Source organism: Myotis davidii, unplaced genomic scaffold, assembly GCF_000327345.1.
Source record: "Myotis davidii unplaced genomic scaffold, ASM32734v1 scaffold271, whole genome shotgun sequence".
Classification (NCBI taxonomy): Eukaryota; Metazoa; Chordata; class Mammalia; order Chiroptera; family Vespertilionidae; genus Myotis; species Myotis davidii.
In genome coordinates this window covers 1818502-1831420 of record NW_006284839.1, presented here as the reverse complement: position 1 = coordinate 1831420, position 12919 = coordinate 1818502, and the positions used below count along the sequence as shown (strand labels likewise).

The 12919-nt window shown below is 42.8% G+C and overlaps 1 protein-coding gene across 1 annotated transcript in view; it reads right to left on the bottom strand.

The window, feature by feature from the left end:
• Positions 1-12919, bottom strand: part of CPEB3 (cytoplasmic polyadenylation element binding protein 3) — a 139838-nt gene that overhangs the window by 4371 nt on the left and 122548 nt on the right. The window lies entirely within an intron of this gene.

Genomic DNA, 12919 nt, shown 5'->3' with positions numbered 1-12919 from the left:
CATGGAGATATATGGGCCAGGCAGCTGAAGGGTGCTACTGCCCCCAGGCTCTGGGCTTCGTGCTTTAATGACACGGCTGACAAACCACCCAACAATTTCATGTTTTTTAGTTTTTTTTTCTTAAGATAAAATGAACCATTTTAAAGTGAACAATCAAGTGGCATTTAATACTCTCACCATGTTGCACAATCACTGCCTCTGTCTAGTTCCAGAACATTTTCGTCACCCAAGGGAAACCCTATCCCCACTCAGCAACCACTCACCCCACCTCTCCCTGGCTACAACCAACCTGCTTTCTGCCTACGTGTTTCCTACTCTGGATCGATCCTATAAACGGACTCGCACCATACGTGGCCTTTTGCATCTGGCTCCTTTCACGTGTCATATTTTGAGGTGCATCCCTCCAGCGGAATTTCACTCCTTTTTAATGACTGATATTCCGTTACACGTGCATGTAGACATCACACCCGGTTTATCCACTCCCTCCCTCACTGATGGACATTTGGGTTGTTCCCACCTTCTGGCTACTGTGAATGGTGCTGCTATCAAGGTATGGACATGTATTTGTTTGAATCCCTGTTTTCAATTCTTTTGAGTATCTATCTAGGAGTAGAATTGCTGGGACACATGGCGATTCTATGTCTAACTTTTTGAAGAACTTCCAAACTGCTCCCCACAGAGGCCGCATCGCTTTACATGCCAACCAGCGACGTACCCGGGTCCCGGTTTCCCACCTCTGTGATTACTGCTGTGCTAGTAGGTGTGGTTGTCATTTCCATGTCCCTACTGACTAATGACTGTGAGCAGCTTTTACTGGTCATTTGTATATCTTCTCTTCTTTTTTCTAGCACCATTTATCCCCTCTACGTACACCTTCCTTGGAGAAAGATCTATTTCAAGTCCTTTGCCCATTTTTTAATTGGATTGTTTATCTTTTTGTTGTTGTGCTGTAAGCATTCTTTATATATGCTAGACCAGGGGTGGGCAAACTTTTTGACTCGAGGGCCACAATGGGTTCTTAAACTGGACCGGAGGGCCGGAACAAAAGCATGGATGGAGTGTTTGTGTGAACTAATACGTGTTAACACTGCTGCTGGTGAAGGAGCGGAGGGGAGAGCAAGGGAACCCTCCACTCTTTCGACTCCGCGGGCCGGACAGAACAGCCAAACGGGCCAGATCCGGCCCGTAGGCTGTAGTTTCCCCATGGCTGTGCTAGACACTAGATTTTTATCAACACACTAGATGCCCGTTGCAGGAAGATTCCTGCAAGAATAGGGCTTCCTCGGGCCTATTCCTGCAAGAACAGGGCTTCCTGAGAATGGAGCGAGGCAGAGAAGGGAGCGAAGCCCGCTGCCTCCCTTCGCTGCTTAGCCCTCGGCTCCCTCCCTTCTCCACCGCTTTGCTCCCTTGCCAGGTCACAGATCCAGGGCCCTGGTCCCGGCCCCACCTGCAGTATGCAAATTAGCCGCCATCTCTGTTGGTGGTTAATTTGCATATCACACTTTAGCCCATGGGAGGCGTAGCAAAGGTACGGTCAATTACCATGTTTGTCTATTATTAGATAGGATGATTTGCAGATATTTTCTCTGACTTTGTAGGTTATATTTTACTTTCGTGATAATGCCTTTTTTAAATTTTGTTTTATTGCTTAAAGTATTGCAAAGAGTATTATATATGTCTCCTTTTTTCCCCCTTCTTGTCGTGATAATGCCTCTTGATGCACAAAAGGTTTTAATACTGATGAAGTTCAATTTATTTATTTCCTTTGTTACTCCTCCTTTTGATGTCACTGCCAAATCCAAGGTCATGAAGATTTACCCTTACGTTTCTTCTGAGAATTTCATGGTTTCCGCTCCTATATTTGGGTTGAGTGATCTTGAGTTGACTTTGTATGTAGTGTAAGGAAGGGGTCTACTTTATTCTTTTGCCTGTGGGTATCCAGTTGCTCCAGTACCATTCGTTGAAGAGACTATTCTTTACCTACTGAATGGTCTTGGCAACCTTGTCAAAAATCAATTGGAGGCCCAGCCTTAACTATTCCTTCCTCCTGTGGACTTCACACTGCACACTGCTCATCGGGCATTTCCTATCGATAGTCCTGCCACGGCCAGCATCTCTCTTGAGCTGCAAGCACAGTCCTGGAGCGAGACAGGGCAATGGCAGATCCGGGAAGAACACGGTCTGCGGAGACTATGGGCTCCTGGGGAAGGGAGCGCAGCTTATCAGTGCATCTAACCTGGCCTCGGCTCCTGCATCGAAGGCCAGGAAGGAGCCAGAACCTTGGCCGGACCCCTCTGTGCCCTGAGGCTGGGCCACGGTGGAGGCAGGGCAGGCGGGAACGGGGCGGAGCCTGCTTTCCCCTCAATCCATGCGCTGGGGACTGCTGGCTTCCACCACCAGGCAGATGCCAGCGCACAGAGAGTTCCCGCAACCAGACCCGAGCCCCAACTAGCCTAGAAAAGGGGACCCAGCAGTCACAGACTGGCCTGAAGGAACAGAATTCACACTCGGCAGAGGAGGAGTGCTGGGGAGAAAGACAATAGCCATTGATAGCATATCCAGCCACGGAAAGGGCACTTAAGGAGATTCAAGTCTAGCACAAAGGAGACTTCCTGGTAATTCTAAAAAAATACCAGGACTTGACGTGGGGTGTGAACACAATAGAATATACAGATGATGTATTATAGAACTGTATGCCTGAAACTTACATAATTTTATTAACCAATGTCACCCCAATAAATTCAATTTTAAAAAAAGGTTACTTTTGTTTAAGTATAAAAACAGTGGTTATATGGGTTTTATTCCCTTAGGTTTTTTTTTCTTTTTTTAAAAGTGTAAATTAATTTTTTTATATTAAAGTCATAAAAACTAACTATTTTAAAGTGAACAATCCAGGGGTGTTTGACATATTCACAGTGCTGTGTAACCACCACCACCTCTAGCTAGTTCCAGCACATTTTCATCACCGCAAAAGGAAACCTGGAACTCCCAGTTTTGTTTTTTAAAGAACTCTTTCTAAGCGATATTATGAATTATTTACGGGGTTATTTCAGGATGAAATGATATGATGTCTGGGTGAGGGTGGGGAGAGTGAGCAAAGGTGTAGATGAACAGGGGTGGTCACAAGTTGATAATTATTGAAACTGGATGACAGAAACATTGCCTATTGATAACTTGCAATTGGAAGATGGGATTCATTATACTCTCCTCTATACTTTTGAATGTATCCAAACGTTTTTATTATTAAGAAGCTAAAATATGTAAAGTGTGCCTTTTTCACTATTTAAGTTATCAGATGAAACGAAGACAGGATAGTCACTGTTGGAATCCAGTTTAGTGACATAAAAGATCAAGTGAGGAAATATTTCAAAGTAAAAAAATGAGAGAAAAGTTAAGACATTTTAGAATAGATCCAGGAGAACCTAATCCAGAAGTTCCAGAAGGAGAAAAAGCAATGAGGAAAGGTAAAAGTCCTGAACTACATATAAAAAATACCAGCAGGTCCACTCTGGCCTGGATGAAAAAGGAACATACCACCAGGCACATCCCGGGAAGTCACTAGCTGAGTTCCCTGAACTCTGAAGGTACAGAGAAAACACTACATGCTTCCAAGTGGAAAGAGCTAGGTCCGGTCTCTGGCAAAGCAAAGAAACCACCAGGCATCAGACTTGTTCTCTGCACCTCTGGAAGGTGGAACACCAAGAAACACTACCTATCAGGCTGAGAGAAAGAGACAGGACCCCAAATCCTGTATCTGATCAAGTTATCATTTCCCTAAGAAGACTTGTAAGAAAATTAGTAGCTTTATGATATTCTAGGAATGAAAATGAAGAAAATAATCTATTCACATTTGTAACAAAAATTATGTTACTCAGAATGAATTAGACCATAAAGACACTGGACCTACATGAAGAAATATTTAAATGTTAAAAAGAAAATGATCTTAAAAAACACACACAAAACCCCACTAGGTCTATATGTACCTATTTAGGGCTAGGTAGACCTTTTTAATAAGGACTAGAATCAGCATGAGTGTGTGTGTGGGGGGAGGTTGGGGGTTAATGTGGGGGGCTGAGGACACATTTGTAATACCTTAATAATAATAAAAAAAAAAAGGAAAAAAAATAAGGACTAGAATCCTAGAAGCTCCAGAAGAAAATAAATATATTAAACTATGTAAAAATAAAATACACTTATAAATGGCAAAAAGATACCTTGAGAAAAGTCACTAGGCAAATGATGGATTTGGGGGAAAATTACCGATTATTATTTATATTATATAAAGAACTCTTAAAAACTGGCAAGAAAAAAAACATACAACACAGTGGAAAAGTGGGTAGAGAATAATTCATGTGAGAATTCAAAGGCAATCCGCTTGAAAGGATTTTCACATCGGTGAGTAGGAAAAAGAAAATTAACATCACTTTGTTCTCCTTAAACTGGGAAACATTTAAAAGGGGGTAATGACTTCTTACCGTTTGCCAACAGAAATGTAACTTGCTACAACAGTTTAAAAAAGCAGACTAGCGCCCTGGCCTGCGTGGCTCAGCTGGTTGGAGCGCCGTCCCATTCGGAGAAAGGTGGTGGTTCCGCTCCAGCCCAAGCACGTACGCAGGCTGCGGGTGAGATCCCCAGCTGGGGTGTGTGTGGGAGGCAGCTGATTATGTCTCTTTCCCTCCTTCCCTTCTCCTCTCTCTAAAATCAATTAAAAAAAAAAAAGCAAATGATTAAAATTAAAAATACATATACTCTTTGACCCTACAATCCCACTGTTGGTGATTGTTAGTGCTATCAACATAACCACCACATCTAAAGAATATTTACTGAGGAATTGTTCATAGCAGCAAATAACTAAAAATAAAGGAAATGTCCACCTATCGGGAAATGGTTGAATAAAATGTGGTACATCTGCCCCATGGAATATCATGGGAAAGACTGAATGTGTGCTCCCCCCGCTGACTTGAAAAGAGTGAACAAACCGGAGAAGGAGAACAAGGGACTAGGCATAGCTGATCAGGGACAGATGGAAAGGCTTGCTCAGAAGTCAGGGAGGCCATTTCTTATCATCTAGAGCAGTGGTTCTCAACCTTCCTAATGCCGCGACCCTTTAATGCAGTTCCTCATGTTGTGGTGACCCCCGATCATAAAATTATTTTCGTTGCTACTTCATAACTGTAATTTTGCTACTGTTATGAATCGTAATGTAAATGTCTGATCTGCAGGATGTATTTTCATTGTTACAAATGGAGCATAATTAAAGCATAGTGATTAATCACAAAAACAATATGTAATTATATATGTGTTTTCCGATGGTCTTAGGCGACCCCTGTGAAAGGGTTGTTTGACCCCCAAAGGGTTCGCGACCCACAGGTTGAGAACCGCTGATCTAGAGCAACATGCTTCCTGGAAGTATAACTTCATTTGATGTGCTCAAAGCTTTTAAATATAATGTGCTTCTCGTCTTCACGACACGTGTCACAGAGTATATCCAGCCTAAAGCCACAGTGACCTTGTTACCATTCCCACCAAACACGCAGGCAACACTAAGAATGTTTAAACGTCAAGTTTTAGTTTTTCCACTGACAATGAGCTGGAATCCTGCTATTTAATTTCCTAGGCATCTGTCAGCAACGTGAAGATAGCTTTTCCTTAGCAACGAAGTTATGCACAACCTTCCAGATTTAGCAGATTCACAGCTATTAATTTTAGAAGCTATCCGGGATTTTAAAAGCACATAGGGGAAAGGGTTTGGATTTCATTTTCTTTTTACCTTTCAAAGGATGGCCCTTATCATGTTTCCTATTTTCAGGGGCTAGGGGCAGAAAGATTTAAAATTAACTGCTTTTCCCACGGTTCAGAATGTGCTTGTGTGTCCTCATGCTGATGCCGCTGCCATACGTTTACAGAGCACAGGGGATCTGGGAGTGTCTGTTGTGGCCTTAAGAACAACTTTTTCCGTGCCAGCTGACAGTATCTGCACAATCCATACATCCACCCTTAGCCTGGTTTCCCTCCATGGAAGTGGGGCTGGAGATGAGGGTGTGAATCAGCCCCAAACCAATTTCTAGTGGCAGAACAATGTGTCATGTGGAGAACACAGGGTAAAACAATCATTAATAACTGTGAACTGTTCCAGAGACAGAGAAGCATCCCACAGACCGTCAAACCTCAGAGGGAAGGCAGGGGAGGGAGGTTTGGGGGGAGGGAGGGATGGTAAAAGATCAACCAAAGGCCTTGTATGCAGGTATATAAGCATAACCAATGGACACAGACACTAGGGAGATGAGGGCATGTGCTGGGGGGTGGGGGTGGCCGGGGAGAGGACAAAAGAGGAAAAAGGAGAGAGATGTAATACTTTAAACAATAAAGAATTAAAAAACAAACAAACAAACAAAACCTGTGAAATGCAGTCCAGCCGGTATGGCTCAGTGGTTGAGCCTCAACTTATGAACCAGGAGGTTGCAGTTCAATTCCTGGTCAAGGCACATGCCCAGGTTGTGGGCTTGATCCCCAGTGTGGGGCATGCGGGAGGCAACCGATTGGTAATTCTGATTCTCCCTCATTATTGATGTTTCTGTCTCTCGCTCCTCTCCCTTCCTCTCTGAAATCAATAAAAATATATTTAAAACAAAACAAAAAAAATTGTGAAATGCATAACTGCCATGGCACCCCTCTCACCTCCACCAGAGCATAGAAGGGCAGAGCGCCCTGACTGTGCCCTTAACTGGCTACATCACAACCTTCAGGCCTCAGTTTCCCCTTCCCTATGAGAGATGTGGACCAGCTCTTTCAACTAAGAACAGGCACTCCACAAGGAATTGCTAGTTGACTGATAGCCCCTGACTTCTGAGGTTAAAGAACATGAATATCCTGCTGAGATAATGATGTAAAAGGGGGTGATGGACTTTTTCCCATTAGTTATCTTATGAACAGCCTCTATAGTCAAATATGGGCAGTAAAGAACATTTAATCGCTCTAAAGTGCTTTCATATTAAAAATAACCACAATTCTGGACCTTGAGAACATTATGCTAAGTGAAATAAGCCAGTCAGAAACACCTAAGAACCATAGGATTTCACTCATTTGTGGGATTTAAAACAAACTCATGGATACATACAGCAGTGTGGTGGTTGCCAGAGGGAAGGGGCTAGGCCGCAGTGGTTCTCAACCTTCTGGCCCTTTAAATACAGTTCCTCATGTTGTGACCCAACCATAAAATTATTTTCGTTGCTACTTCATAACTGTGATGTTGCTACTGTTACGAATCGTAATGTAAATATCTGATATGCAGGATGGTCTTAGGCAACCCCCTGTGAAAGAGTCATTCGACTGCCAAAGGGGTCTCAACCCACAGGTTGAGAACCGCTGTATTAACCAATCACCCCAATAAATTTAATAAAGTAAATAAATTTTTATTTTATTTAATTTTATTTAAAATATATTTCTTTATTGATTTCAGAGAGGAAGGGAGAAGGAGAGAGAGATAGAAAAATCAATGATGAGAGAGAATCATTGATTGGCTGCCTCCTGCATGCCCCTGGGGATCAAGCCCGCAATCGAGGCATGTGCCCTTGGCTGGAATCAAACCTGGGACCCTTCAGTCCGCAGGCTGACGCTCTATCCACTGAGCCAAGCTGGCTAGGGCAATTTTATAAAAAGAAAATCACAATTCCAAGACAGAAGACACAAAAAGAGAGAACAGGATAGGAGAGGTCAGAGGTCAAGACAAGGAAGTTGAGACAGGACAAAAAGTTTCTATGCCATGTAGAGAAGAGGAATATCTCTCTCGCTTTCTTTAGATGACCCGAACTCCATTTAAAAAACTATTTATAGTCAAAAGCTCTGAGACGCCCAGTGCTTCAAAATAAGCTCAGGTAGGATTAGTTCCGACAATACCTGAACTCACTTCTTCTTCAAGGATCCAATCCAACACAGCCATAGCTACAGCTGGGAAGCTTTCAAGCCAGACCAAGGCAGGGGCCAGTAACAGCAGCTAAATAAAGGCTGGGTCATGGGGCCCCCACTGAGGCCAGGAGCAGACATTGGGAACAGGTCATCAGAACCTTAACTCCTTTTGCTATTGAGTTATCTTATGTATTCCAGCTGTGGCCAGGGACAGTGTGGTATGATCCACACTTCTGTCAGTATGGTTACTGGGTCATGTTAATCTCCACACAGGCTAAAAATACAAAGACTCTGATAGTTTTTAGCTAAAATTCAGGTCTAGAGGAAGAGAGAAAAAAAGATCAAATGTGTGAAGTACTTGCAAAGAAAGGTGCAATGGAGAACATCTTATTAAATAAAAAATAGATTACGCCCAGCCGGTGTGGCTCAGTGGTTGAGTGTCAACCTATGAACCAGGAGGTCACGGTTCGATTCCCTATCAGGGAACATGCCCAGGTTGCAGGCTCAATCCCCAGTGGGGAGGGGGAGGGTGCAGGATACAACCAGTCAGTGATTCTCTCTCATTATTGATGTTCCTATCTCCCTCTCCCTTCCCCTCTGAAATCAATAAAAATATATGTTTAAAATAAATAAATCAATAAAAACGAATTCTTCTGAAGAGTATGTTATAGCTTAGCTGTCACATGTATCAGAAAGCCCCACCTTAGCTAACTGACAATCAGTCTCTCTGGTCCTCTGAATTAAGCTAAATCAGAGGCATGAAAACATTATTTGTCAATGGTATACTGATTTTCAACCTATTTTCTCTTTCGCAGAGAGACTGATATGTTAGAAAGATACAACAGCTAATCTCAAGTAATCAAAATACAAAAACTGATAAAAACCACAGGGAATATCAACCACACCGCCCATGCCCACCACTACCATGAATGCACAGCTGCTGTTTCCCCGCCCCACCTTACCCCTTTGCGGATAGAAAACATGTGCCCAGCACGCCCAGCTCTGGGAATTTATACAAAAGAATGGAAACCAAGATCTCGGAGTGGTATTTGCACTATCATGCTCACGGCAGCTCTGTTCACAACAGTCAAGGTGTGGAAGCAACCAAATGTCCGTGACAGATAAATGGATAAAGCAAATATGGTATAACAGGGGTGGGCAAACTTTTTGACTTGAGGGCCACAATGGGTTCTTAAACTGGACCGGAGGGCTGGCACAAAAGCATGGATGGAGTGTTTGTGTGAACTAATATAAATTCAAAGTAAACATCATTACATAAAAGGGTACGGTCTTTTTTTTTTTTTAGTTTTATTCATTTCAAACGGGCGGGATTTGGCCCGTGGGCCGTAGTTTGCCCACGGCTGGTCTATACACACCGTGGAATATTACTCAGCCTTAAAAAAGGAGGAAATTCTGTCACATGTGACAACATGGATGAACAACCTTAAGGACATTCTGCTAAGTGCAATAAGCCAGTCACAGGAGGACACCTGTGTGGTTCTGTTTACAGGAGGCATCTAGACCAGTGAATCACAGAAAGCAAAAAGCAGACTGGCAGTTGCCAGGGTCTGAGGCAGGGGAAGTGGGGAACTGCTGGCCAAAGGGTATAAATTCCAGGGATGCACAACATTGTGTTGATAGTTAATAGTGTGCTGCACACTTAAACATCTGTTGAGAGGATAGAGTTCAAGGGGTTTTTCACCTCAAAGTTCATTGAGGTTTTTCACCTCAATGGTGGGTGTGGCATACTTGGTAAACAGGGACTGGAGAAGCGGGGTGAGGGGATCAACTGTGCATGAAACTTCTGAACTTGAGCATGAAACAAAGAAAAGAAGCTGAAAACAGTATTTTCTCAACTGGGCCCCTTGGAACATTATTCCTGAGAGATGGTGCATTTCAAAAGAATCTGTGAAAGACTGCACCGTGTCTCCTTGGATCTTCACCGTGAAGATTAGCATATAAAAGATTCTAAGAAGTCCTAGAATAAAGCAGCCTTGTTATGTTCTTTCAAGAAAGCATTTCCAAACTCATTTGACTCAGAAAAAGGCTTCTCTGCAAAACAGATATTAAAATCCCAAGGGACTCATGCTTTATGAAGAGCGACTTAAGAAATGGTGCTTTAGGGGAACTAATTTTAGGGATGGAACCCTGCCTACTCAGAGCTCCTCCTCCTATTTCAAAACCTCAAATAATCAATCCACTTTCCCCCTATCTTGCCTGAAATATTTAACTCCTTTTATTGTGAAAAATGCCAATTAAACTAATAAGCTTCTTCCAGAAGAGCTCGAATATTAGGCGTTTGTGATTTCATGGAATTTACTTTTATCAGCGCCATTGCACACTGACAGAGTGCTTTACAGGTTTCAAAAGCACTGTCATTACCACGTACACACCTCCTTCCTTCAAGCTATTTAATAAGCGGTATAGTCAAGACTAACCCCCAGATTGGCTGGCTGTGGTCTAGATATCTTTCGACTAGTAAAAAAAACAAAAACGGTCTCTTTGGGCTGAATTGGCAGATCAAGTAATAAACATCTGATTTACACATTTCCAGGAGACAACATAACCAATTGGTATTAAACAATAGTTGTGTGTGTGTGTGTGTGTGTGTGTGTGTGTGTGTGTGCGCGCGCGCGCGCGCGCACGCGTAGTGGGGACCTCTCAGATTTTTATAAAGAAAATTTTTCATACAAATTAAAGCGTATGTTTTTGTTAGACGGGGAAGATTCAATTGACTCTACCCTTACAAATGTTCTCAGAACACCCCAGAATAGGCAAGGGGGTAGAAAAATGGCCATGTAGGAAGATGACTCATGTTCATATGATCCCATGCTTCACACTCCACAAATCTGTCCTACGTGAGTGGCCTAGACGGGAGTTATAAGGAAACTGGTTTTAGTAGAGCTCTCACATCCTAGGTGTTCCTTTGGAGCCACTTCTAAAAATACCACAGAAGTGGACAGAATGAGTACAGGGGCCCTCTTTTGCCCTTATTGCACTTAAATACTTTAAACTGTTCCATTTTTCACAGAAACACCGTTCAAAGGAATATAAGCAAAATGTAATCCTAACCTTCTACTGAATTTCAAGTTCAAAATCTGTTCATTATCATAGAAAAGATACTGGTAAAAACACCTCTTTCTAGACTAAAGAAACCACCTTCAATTCTTTAAATGGAAAATGCACTCAGGTGTTTACCTCTATAAAAGGAGCTTAAAGACTCCACATGTGTGTCTTGACTAACCTCTAAGCAGCAGGTTGGCAGTCTGGCACCTATGTTAATTTCTTGTTTTTTCTAGGGTCAAATTCAACTACTTACTCTTATATTACGGATTCTTAGTGGAACTGAGTAGGCATTTTCAAAGGGGAAAAACAGAGCATCAACAATTAGTCATGGTCATATGATTGGGCAACAGCACAATTTAGATAGGCCAGGCTCTACAATAATACACATCAACACCCGTACAGCCTAATAACTTTCTGAAGTGGTTCATCTATCATTATTTACCTGTGCAATAAGTGATAAGTTGGTTAGGCTGATTCTGACTACTGTGAGACAATAAAATTAAGCCTCTAAGAGGTTAAGAAACTTGCCCAACATCACACCATGACTGGGAGAAGAGTCAGGAGTGTAGCTCACAGCTCCCAAGTCGTAAGCCAGGACACTTATTCACTACAGCCATAGTTCTCTGAATGGTGAGGATCGGAGTAGGTGTGGGGTATAACCCCTGTTAGGTACTTACGCTCATACCCCATAGATACCCCCCTATTAGTGTTCTAGGGAATCTCTCTTCCCATCAGAGTATATCACATGCCTCATGTGTGCTAAGGCCGAAGAAACACTGAGAGCCACCATCGTGGGTGCTACACAACCTTGATATCGTCAACACAGGGACTATCACCAATTGGCTGATAACTGGTGAATATTGGCCATAAGATATGCTTAATGTAACCCTTAAAGGATTTATTCCAAGATGTTAATTTGGAGCTGCATTGGCTCATACTGACTTGAAAAAAGGTGTTACATGAAGACAGCATAAAAGTAAAAAACAAAGGCAAAGCAACTATAAAAAAAAAAGCACAGGAAAATTTCGAACTCCTTTTGCTAATGTTCAAAATAACCTACAGACATACTAGGAGATCCTGATAAACTCTAGCTGTGCCCTGCTCTGTGCAGAACAGGTTACTTAAAAGTATGTGAACTATTGAAACATATGTAAAACTCACTGCGGGACCTGTGATCGGACTTGCGGGTTCCTAACCCAGGTCTGTGGGAAAAGCACTTCATGGAGTAAGTGGGTCTGAACCAACATCAGACCCTGGATAAGCCGGAAAATTCGGGAGGGGAGTCCCGAGAGCAGAGGCCGCTCTGCCCTTAATGGACAGGTGCCTTCAGAGTCTCTAAAGCTCTCCTAAAGTTTCCTCTGTTGCAAAATAAAGGGGGTTGCATCTGGTCATGCCTAAGGTTCAGTCCAGCTTGAATGTTAGTATCAAAGAACACTTTCTGGTGGTTTGAACAGCAAAGCCTAGATTTCTTTATTACTCAAGGAAGTGTTCATAACGAAGTAGGAAAGGCATGCTGTGCAAAGTGCCCTCTGGTGGATGGCGGGATATGCCAAACGTTGGTCTATAAGGGCTTTCCCCGAGCCACCTCTCAGTCAGCCTTCATTCAGAACCTCACTCATTCATCTGCAAATCAGTAATAACGTGTACCCACACTGTACCAAGTATTAAGTATCAGCAACTAACATGAAAGACATACAGCCATCGGCCTCAGGGATTGTATGGTCTAACAAGACATTTAAGCAGTGCTTCATCACAGAGGTGCTTTAATGCCACAAAGGAATGGCAGCTGGCATTATGACAATGATCTATGGGGAAGAAATAAGCTCCACTAAAAATATTACAGGGAAGCTGAGACCATAAGGAAAAGTGGCTATTGGGCAGGCCGAGGAAACAGCATGTATATTAATCCTGAGAAAGAGAGAAAACGGCCAGCTATGACTGGCTCCCG